Genomic DNA, 9,628 nt, shown 5'->3' with positions numbered 1-9,628 from the left:
ATGGAGAGCTCCTCCATCACCTTGGTTCTACCATTTGCCTACCTACAACCATATACCTTCCCTTGGGTTCTGTATACTCAAGGGTCATCTTTATTTTAAACCCCCCCGGGCCAGTGCTCCTCTGAGTGTTGGTCCGAACCGAGTAGACTGCGGTGCCACCTCGGGGCAACTTGAGGGTTGGTTTTACTCGTAGGATGTCTCATCCGGTGTGCCCTGAGAACGAGATACGTGCGACTCCTATCGGGATTTGTCGGCACATCGGGCGGCTTTGCTGGTGTTGTTTTACCATTGTCGAAATGTCTTGTAACCGGGATACCGAGACTGATCGGGTCTTCCCGGGAGAAGGAATATCCTTCGTTGACCATGAGAGCTTCTGATGGGCTAAGTTGGGACACCCCTGCAGGGTTTTGAACTTTCGAAAGACGTGCCCGCAGTTATGGGAAGATGGGAATTTGTTAATATCCGGTTGTAGAGAACTTGACACTTAACTTAACTAAAATGAATCAACCGCATGTGTAGCCGTGATGGTCTCTTTTCGCCGGAGTCCGGGAAGAGAACACGGTCTCATGTTATGATTGAACGTAAGTAGCTCCAGGATCACTTCTTGATCACTATTAGCTTCTCGACCATGCTTTGCTTCTCTTCTCTCTCTCTTTTGCGTAAGTTAGCCACCATATATGCTAGTGCTTGCTGCAGCTCCACCTCACTACCCTTTCCAACCCCTTAAGCTTAAATAGTCTTGATCTCGCAGGTGTGAGATTGCTGAGTCCCCGTGACTCACAGATACTTCCAAACAGATGCAGGTGCCGATGATGCCAGTGCAGGGGACGCTACCGAACTCAAGTGGGAGTTCGACGAGGATTCGGGCCGTTACTATGTTTCTTTTCTAGATGATCAGTAGAGGATCCCGTGATGGGCTAAATTGGGATGATCAGGGATCTAGCATTTGGGGTTGTCTTTCTTTATTTTGGTTCCGTAGTCGGACCTTTGATTGTACCTTGGATGATGTATGACTATTTATGTATTGTGTGAAGTGGCGATTGTAAGCCGACTCTTTATCCCTTTCTTATTCAGTACATGGGATGGGTAAAGATTACCCCTCTTGCGACATGCCTACCATGCGGCTATGCCTCTAAGTTGTGCCCCGACACGTGGGAGATTTAGCCACATTGTGGGTGTTACACCATGCCTCGGAAAGTCACGCCGCTTTGCTCGATGCGACTTTTGTCCATCTGCATTTTTAGGAGTGTATCCTCGTAGATGAGGTTTAATCCGCTGCCACCATCCATGAGTAATTTGGTGAGCCGAAAGTCATCTACTATTGGGTTTAAGACCCAAGTGGCTGGTGCTCGTACTGATCTGGCCCTTCGCTCGTCATCTGTGGTGAAGGTTATCGCCGTGTCATTTCAAGGATTTACTGCGGCTACCTGGTTGAATTCGGCAAGGTCGCGCAATGCCCTCTTGCGCCGGTTATTGGAAGAAAAGGTCTCAAAGACCGTGAAAATGTTGAGATCGGCATCTTCCGGGGAGTGCCTCTCTGAAGGAATGCTGGTAAGGATGGATTCGCTGCTCTTAGCCACCTGCCGGAGTACCCAACATGCCCGAAGGCTGTGTGTTGATTCGGTATTTGGCGTTGTATGTATCTGACAAGGTTTATCGAGAAGGTCATCAAGGATGGTTCTGTGTCCCGTAAAAGGCTTTACTTTCTTATCCATGGGATGATGACCGGGTGCCCCGTAAGGGTGCATCCTTTTTGCCCGTATAGTGGGCTGCTTGAAGGCGAGAGGCTCCCATCGAGCTGTTTGTGCCTTCTAGGTGCTTTCCATTGCACGCATCCTTTTTGCCCGTCCAGTGGGCTGCTTGAAGGCCGGAGGCTCCCACCGAGCTGTTTGTGCCTTCTAGGTGCTTTCCATTGCACTGTACTTCTGTATGATGTGTGCCAGATCTGAAAAGTGTGGTATGCGGTGGTGGTTGAGGGCGTTAAGTATTCCCTCGTCCATGCAATTGCGGCGAAATATTGAAACCACGTCATCGTCATGGCAGTCCTTGATCTTGTTTTTGAAAAGGAGGAACCTGGCCCAAAAGTGATGGACTGTTTCCTTAGGTTGTTGCCGCATGTACATTAGGTCGCATACGTCTGGAGGACCTGAGTTGTTTGGGGAATATTGCATGTGGTGGGTGGGCGGGCTAAGATTCGAGTCCTGACCCATTATTTCATCCGGAATTTAAAGAATCTGCGAAGTCATCGGTCTAGGGTCCGGAGCTTCCTGGCAGTCTTCGGTCTCAACGCCTTGTTCTATATTCAGAGGACATGAGGTCTCTTCCTGAAGATGGGTATTCGGCACGTGAGACTCAGAAATCCGAACATAGCTTGTTCTCAACTTTGGGGGAGAAGTATCATCGGCCTCTTCTTCCATGACCGCTGCCGTATGGGTGATCGGCGGGGACTTGATTTCCCTCTGATCAGGTTTAAGCCCAATCCGATCGTAGTCTGTTGCTACTCCCAGGGCAGCGATGCGATCAAGTAGTTCGTTTAAAGACGAAATATCCACTGGATCCATCTTTTTGGGGTGTTCAAGGCCGACGTGAAGACGATGATTAGCGATTTCGAGAGCTGCCCTTGGCTTAAAGGTTGTACGGGCGCCCATGGTGAAACCGCCGAGCTGGAGGAACTGTCCCAGAGCTAGGGCCTCTACAGAGTTGATGTTGTTGTTACTGACAAGGCGAGCAATCGATCCCATCATCGATGGCACAGTGGAACTCTCAATGAAAGCACCAATATCGTGTCAAAACCGGCTGATCTCAGGTAGGGGGTCCCGAACTGTGTGTCTGAGGATCGATGGTAATAGGAGACAAGGGGGACATGATGTTTACCCAGGTTCGGGCCCTCTTAATGGAGGTAAAACCCTACATCCTACTTGATTGTATTTGATGAGTATAGGGGTTACAAGAGTTGATCTACCTCGAGATCATAGTGGCTAAACCCTAGATGTTTAGCCTATATGAATTCTGATAGCCTCAATGGACTAAACCCTCCGGTTTATATAGACACGGAGGGTCCTCGGGTTGTACAGAGTCGGTTTATAGAGAAAGGAAATTATTCATCCGGACGCTAGGCTTGCCATCCACACAAAGGAGAGTCCCACCTGGACACGGGTGTTGGTGTCAAAACCAGCGGATCTCGGGTAGGGGGTCCCGAACTGTGCGTCTAAGGTCGACGGTAACAGGAGACAAGGGACACGATGTTTACCCAGGTTCGGGCCCTCTCTATGGAGGTAATACCCTACATCCTTCTTGATTGATATTGATGAATAGGAGTATTACAAGAGTTGATCTACCTCGAGATCGTAATGGCTAAACCCTAGAGGTCTAGCTTGTATGGCTATGATAATCAGTCTCTCCTATCCGAACTAAGTCCTCCGGTTTATATAGACACCGGAAGGATCTAGGGTTACACAAGGTCGGTTACAAAGAAGGGAATCTACATATTTGGTCGCCAAGCTTGCCTTCCACGCCAAGGAGAGTCCCATCCGGACACGGGTGTAGTCTTTGGTCTTCGTATCTTCACAGCCCATCAGTCTGACCCATGGCGAACAGGCCGGACGCCCGAGGACCCCTTAGTCCAAGACTCCCTCAGTAGCACCTGAACCTGGCTTCAATGACAAGATATCCGGTGCATAGTGCTGTCTTCGGCATTACAAGGCGGGTTCCTCCTTCCGAACTCCAAAATAGTCTTCGGACGAATTGATCATGTCCGGACCTGTAACACACACCACACACAACCATAGAGAGAATATAGTAATACACGAGTCCAATCCACTGACAACTTTTACAACATGACATCACGTCCATCTGGTCATAATTTTGAACCGTTTTTTGCCTGCCGCTCCACGTTTTGAGACGCGGTTGTCATTGGCACGTCTTGTTGAAGAAGAGATCGTGCCCCCTCATCGCGGGATTCTCCTCAATACGGGCGTGGGTAACCCAACCATGCCGTTTACACAGCCCTCAGGAATAGGCGAGTTTTAAGGCGAGCAGGAAGGCGTTTGATATTCGCGGCTTTTATAAGGGTATAAGGATTCGTCCTCACTCACCCCTGCCTTCTCCTTCCTCTGCCCATCCATCCTAGAGCTCCAGCACCCAAGCCCTAGCTTCCTCCGCCTGAAAAAACACGCCAACCATGTCTGGATCCGGAGCTGGTGGCAAGTGGATGGCTTCTTCTGTCAAGAAGAAAGACATCAAGGAGCTTCGAGAGGCCAGATACCTGGCCAAGGAGATCGTTCACCGTCTCCCAGCCGAAGGACAGATCGTCCCTACCGCAGAGCCCCATGAGAGGGTTGTATTTCCCGCACATTTCGTCAGTGGGCTGGGATTCCCTCTCCACCCGTTTGTCCACAGACTGATGTTTTACTACGGGCTGGAATTCATGATCTAGCCCCCAACTTTATCCTCAACATCTCGGCATTTATAGTCGTTTGCGAGGCCTTCCTCTGTATCCCGCCTCACTTCGGCCTATGGGTGAAGACTTTCAATGTAAAGCCGAAGGTGGTGAGAGGCCAACTGGTAGAGTATGGAGGCGCCATGGTGGGAAATATGCCCAATGTTACATGGCCTGAAGGCTCCTTTGTGGAGATGTTGAAGGGGTGGCAGTCGGGGTGGTTCTACATCACTGAGCCGCGCGACACCAACTGGGCGGCGGCCCCCGAATTTCAATCCGTAGCTCCGCTGCGGCTCACCTCTTTGCAAGAGAAGGAACTTGCCTGGGGCTCTTCAAGCAAGCTGACTGGGCTCCAAACATGCATTCAGAACATGATAACCAAGAGGATCAAACTCGTCAACGTGATCTAGGTTATGCTCATTCGCCAGATCCTTCCGTGCCAACGCCGGACTTGCTATTTGTGGGAGTTTGATCCGGCCAAGCACCAGACGCTACTAGAGATCTTCAGCATAACGCACAAAGATATCTGGAAAGTGCTCTTCAAGGCCGGAGAGACACCACCGCCCAGGACCGAAGATCGTGGGCTCAGCTTAAAGCGCCAGGGAAATTCGGTAAGTTCTTTCATGTATTCAAGGTATATCCTTTACTGGAATATTTTGGGAAGGAGTCTAAGCCTTCCTATCAATTTTCGGGCCTGGATCGACATAGCGGGGTGGATTAATTGTCCAGCTCCACTTCCCGAAGATGAGGAAACCCTACTCCTAACAAAGATGCTATTTCCGGCACCTTATGATGTGCCGGAGAAGAAGGCCAAGAAGACGGCCAAAGGGAGCAGGATTGGCCTTCGCCGAAAGGGTGCTTCGGACATGTTGTCCGAAGACGAGACTGACTCTTCGGTCGCCGAAGACGATGGTGAGGAGGAAGAAGAAGGCGGCTTCCCCCGGAGGGGGGAAATAAGAAAAGAGAGGCCTCCACTAATCTAGAGGCGAATGCACCCAAGAGGGGGAAGGGCTCCCTTGCGGATAACTCCACATGGGATGTCGAAGGCAGTCCGGATCGAATGCCCTGGTCCAAGCCTCGGGCTGCCTCGTAAGTACCAAACCCGTACGCACCTCCCAATACCTGTCCTTTCCAGTTTATAATATTAATATGTTTTAACTATGCCATTACAGTCCGGCCCAAGACGGCTCCCTGCGGTCCTCGAAAGAGGGTTCGGTAGACTCAAAGGAGATGTCTAGCATGTCACCGCCGCCCGCTCATTCACCCAAGGGTGATGACGAGGTGGCGTCCCAATGGACCTTCCCAGAACGGGGGGAGATTCTAGAAATCATTAAGGTGGCGCCCCAGGATGACTCCTCGGCTGCCGGACACATGGGGGGAAAGGCCCCCATGGGGACTGGCAATGGGGGCCAAGTTCCCATCGGCCCTCAGCCTGATACCATTCTGGAGACCTACACGGCTCCGTACTCCAGCGAACCGCCTTCCCCGAAAGGAGGAGGTGTGCCTGTTCCACCGGTGACCTCTGTCCAACCAGAGGCACCAGATAATCTGCTGGAAGCGCTGTGAGGCGACTCCATTATGGATGAGCACCATGTCCTTATGGGTATGGTTATCGAAAAGTTTCATTCCGCCAAAAGCAGACTGACCGAGGCCTGCACTAGCCTTTTAACAGGCTTTGAGGTAACAATTGCAGAAAACATATCACAATGCGGACAGTAGCCCCTGATGCTCTGTTCGGTGTCCGGAAAGGAAAAGCCGAACAGGGGATCAAAATAATTTTCGCAGGAGTCTAACATAATATTTCTATGTGAATAAGCAGGCGTCGCTACTGGCTGCTGCCGCTCACACTGCGGAGGTCTCCAGACTGAAGAATAACATGGAGCGGGCCGAGAAAGAGCTCGGCCTCGTGAAGAAGCGGCTGGAGGACAGCAAAGGTATGTAGTAACATGCACGTATGTTTTAGGAAGGATGAATGGTTCATGCTGACTAAGGTGCCATGAACTTTATTATGGGCCACGACCGAGGTGGCGGCCCTCAAGAAAGCATTAGAGAAGGCTGAGGACAAAGCGGCCAAGGAACGCGCCGCGTGAGAGAAGCACGAGGCCCGGGTCGGCGAGGTTCAGCAAGGGCTCCAGGACGCCGTCAAGAAGTGTGAGTCCTTGGAGCATGATTCCAAAACGCAAGCGTCCGAACTTGTGAAGGCCCTCCAGAGCGCGCAAGAGGCTCGAACCGAAGCCCAGAGCACCCTTTAGGAAATCCAGGCGGCCCGTAAGATCGCGGCGGGTAAGGCTTTCATTATGCAAAGCAAGTCTGTGAAGGAAGCGTTCCTTTTACTTACCTGAATTTGGAGCTCTCCAGGGGCGTTTACGGATTTGCCGCGCAATGTATCAGACGCTGCCGAGTTCTATCGAGCCGGGGAAGTTAGTTCTATGGAGAAGATGTTGTGGTCTCAATATCTTGTGCCCGAACATCCGATGTCCTTCAGCAACCAGCTAAAACAGCAGGTCGAGCTGCATAAGGCGGTCGAGCTAGTCATGAAGGAGCTGATAGTCCGACTATGGCCTTCTGCGCCGATACCTAGCAGCCACTTCGGACTTGTGAAGTAGCTTGGTGATGCCTGGCCCCGGCTTGAGGTTATAAAGCGGTCGGTCTGTATCGAAGGTGCATGGATGGCCTTTGCCCGTGTCAAAACGCACTAGGCGAAGATGGATGCCAAGAAGCTAATGACCGAGGGGCCACCTGAGGGAAAGGAGCACCGCCTACCCGAGTTGTATTTTGATGGTGTCCTGGAGGGATCCTGCATTGTTGCGGATCACTGTGCGAAAGACACTATCTTTGAATGAATGTATGCAATCTCCCTGTGCCTTGTATGATGAAACAAAGTGTCTTATGCAATATAATGCTTATTATGTTTTTAAATTTTTACTTCTTGTGCGGTCGTGTTGCATGAAATCTGAGGGTTAACCAGTCGTCGGCTTCTGCCCCCATGTAGGTAGTACGGGGGTGTTCGGGATGGAATCTAAACAATCTTGATCCCATTAGATGGTCCATGAAGGAGTTGTTTAGCGCAACGAACCAGGCAACTAGACTATGCGGCTATAATGCCCTCACTTAGCCATAGGAGTGCGACAATAAAAACATGGGCGCACTTTACAGACTGTCCTCACTTTGCCAGAGCTAGGGAAGTATGGATCTTGCTGCACTCTTTACAGACTGTCCTGTTTAGGCAGATTGCTGTTATGTTTGCATTGTTTGCATATGTTTGCTTCTTTAATGATTCTATTTGATGATAGGACTATTAAACATGCAGAGGCATTTAGTATTCAATGTTGAATAATAATTTTAGTGATTTGCTACAGTAGAGTATGATAAGGTTTTTGCAATCGTTTATACTAACTTATCTCACGAGTCCTTGTTGAGTTTTGTGTGGATGAAGCTTTTGAGATTTAGGGAGACCTTGATATGAGAGGAATTAAGGAGACACAAATGCTCAAGCTTGGGAATGCCCAAGGCACCCCAAGATAATATTTAAAGAAGTCTCAAGCATCTAAGCTTGGGGATGCCCCGGTTGGCATCCAACCTTTTTCTTCAACAATTATCGGTTAGTATCGGTTGATCCTAAGTTTTTGCTTCTTCACACGATGTTTTCTATTCTTAGAATGTCATTTTATTTTGCTTTGCTTTTTGTTTGAATAAAATACCAAGATCTTAAATTATTAAATATTAGAGAGTCTTCACATAGTTGCATAATTATTCGACTACTCATTGATCTTCACTTATATCTTTCAGAGTAGTTTGCCATTTGCTCTAGTGCTTCACTTATATCTTTTAGAGCATGGTGGTAGTTTTATTTTGAAGAAATAGATGAACTCTCATGCTTCACTTAGATTATTTTGAGAGTCTTAAATAGCATGGTAATTTGCTTAAATAATCCTAATATGCTAGGCATCCAAGATGGATATAATAAAAGCTTTCTTATGGGTGTGTTGAATACTAAGAGAAGTTTGATGCTTGACGATTGTTTTGAGATATGGATGTAATAATATCAAAGTCGTGCTAGTTGAGTAGTTGTGAAATTGAGAAATGCTTGTGTTATAGTTTGCAAATCCCGTAGCATGCACGTATGGTAAACGTTGTGTAACAAATTTTAAACATGAGGTGTTATTTGATTGTCCTCCTTATGAGTGGCGGTCGGGGACGAGCGATGGTCTTTTCCTACCAATCTATCCCCCTAGGAGCATGCGCGTAGTGCCAAGGTTTTTGATGACTTGTAGATTTTTGCAATAAGTATGTGAGTTCTTTATGACTAATGTTGAGTCCATGGATTATACGCACTCTCACCCTTCCATCCTTGCTAGCCTCTTCGGTACCGTGCATTGCCCTTTCTCACATTGAGAGTTGGCGCAAACTTCGCCGGTGCATCCAAACCCCGTGATATGATACACTCTTTCACACATAAACCTCCTTACATCTTCCTCAAAACAGCCACCATACCTACCTATTATGGCATTTCCATAGCCATTCCGAGATATATTGCCATGCAACTTTCCATCATTCCGTTCATCATGACACATTCATCATTGTCATATTGCTTAGCATGATCATGTAGTTGACATAGTATTTGTGGCAAAGCCACCGTTCATAATTCTTTCATACATGTCACTCTTGTTCATTGCATATCCCGGTACACCGCCGGAGGCATTCATATAGAGTCATCCTTGTTCTAGTATCGAGTTGTAATCATTGAGTTGTAAATAAATAGAAGTGTGATGATCATCATTATTAGAACATTGTCCCATGTGAGGAATAAAAAAAGAAAGGCCATAAAAAAAGAGAAGGCCCAAAAAAGAAAATAAAAGAGAAATGCCATAAAAAAGAGAAGGCCCCAAAAAAAGAAAAGAGAAAGGCCATAAAAAAGAGAAGGCCCAAAAAAATGAGAGAAAAAGAGAGAAGGGACAATGCTACTATCGTTTGCCACACTTGTGCTTCAAAGTAGCACCATAATCTTCATGGTAGAGAGTCTCTTGTTTTGTCACTTTCATATACTAGTGGGAATTTTCATTATAAGAACTTGGCTTGTATATTCCAACAATGGACCTCGTCAAGTGCCCTAGGTCTTCGTGAGCAAGCAAGTTGGATGCACACCCACTAGTTTCTTTTGTTGAGCTTTCATACATTTATAGCTCTAGT

This window comes from Triticum urartu, chromosome 2A, assembly GCF_056163025.1.
Source record: "Triticum urartu cultivar PI428250 chromosome 2A, HENAU_Tu73, whole genome shotgun sequence".
NCBI classification, from domain to species: domain Eukaryota; kingdom Viridiplantae; phylum Streptophyta; class Magnoliopsida; order Poales; family Poaceae; genus Triticum; species Triticum urartu.
The sequence above is the reverse complement of the archived record's forward strand: the minus strand, read 5'-3'. Positions refer to the sequence as shown.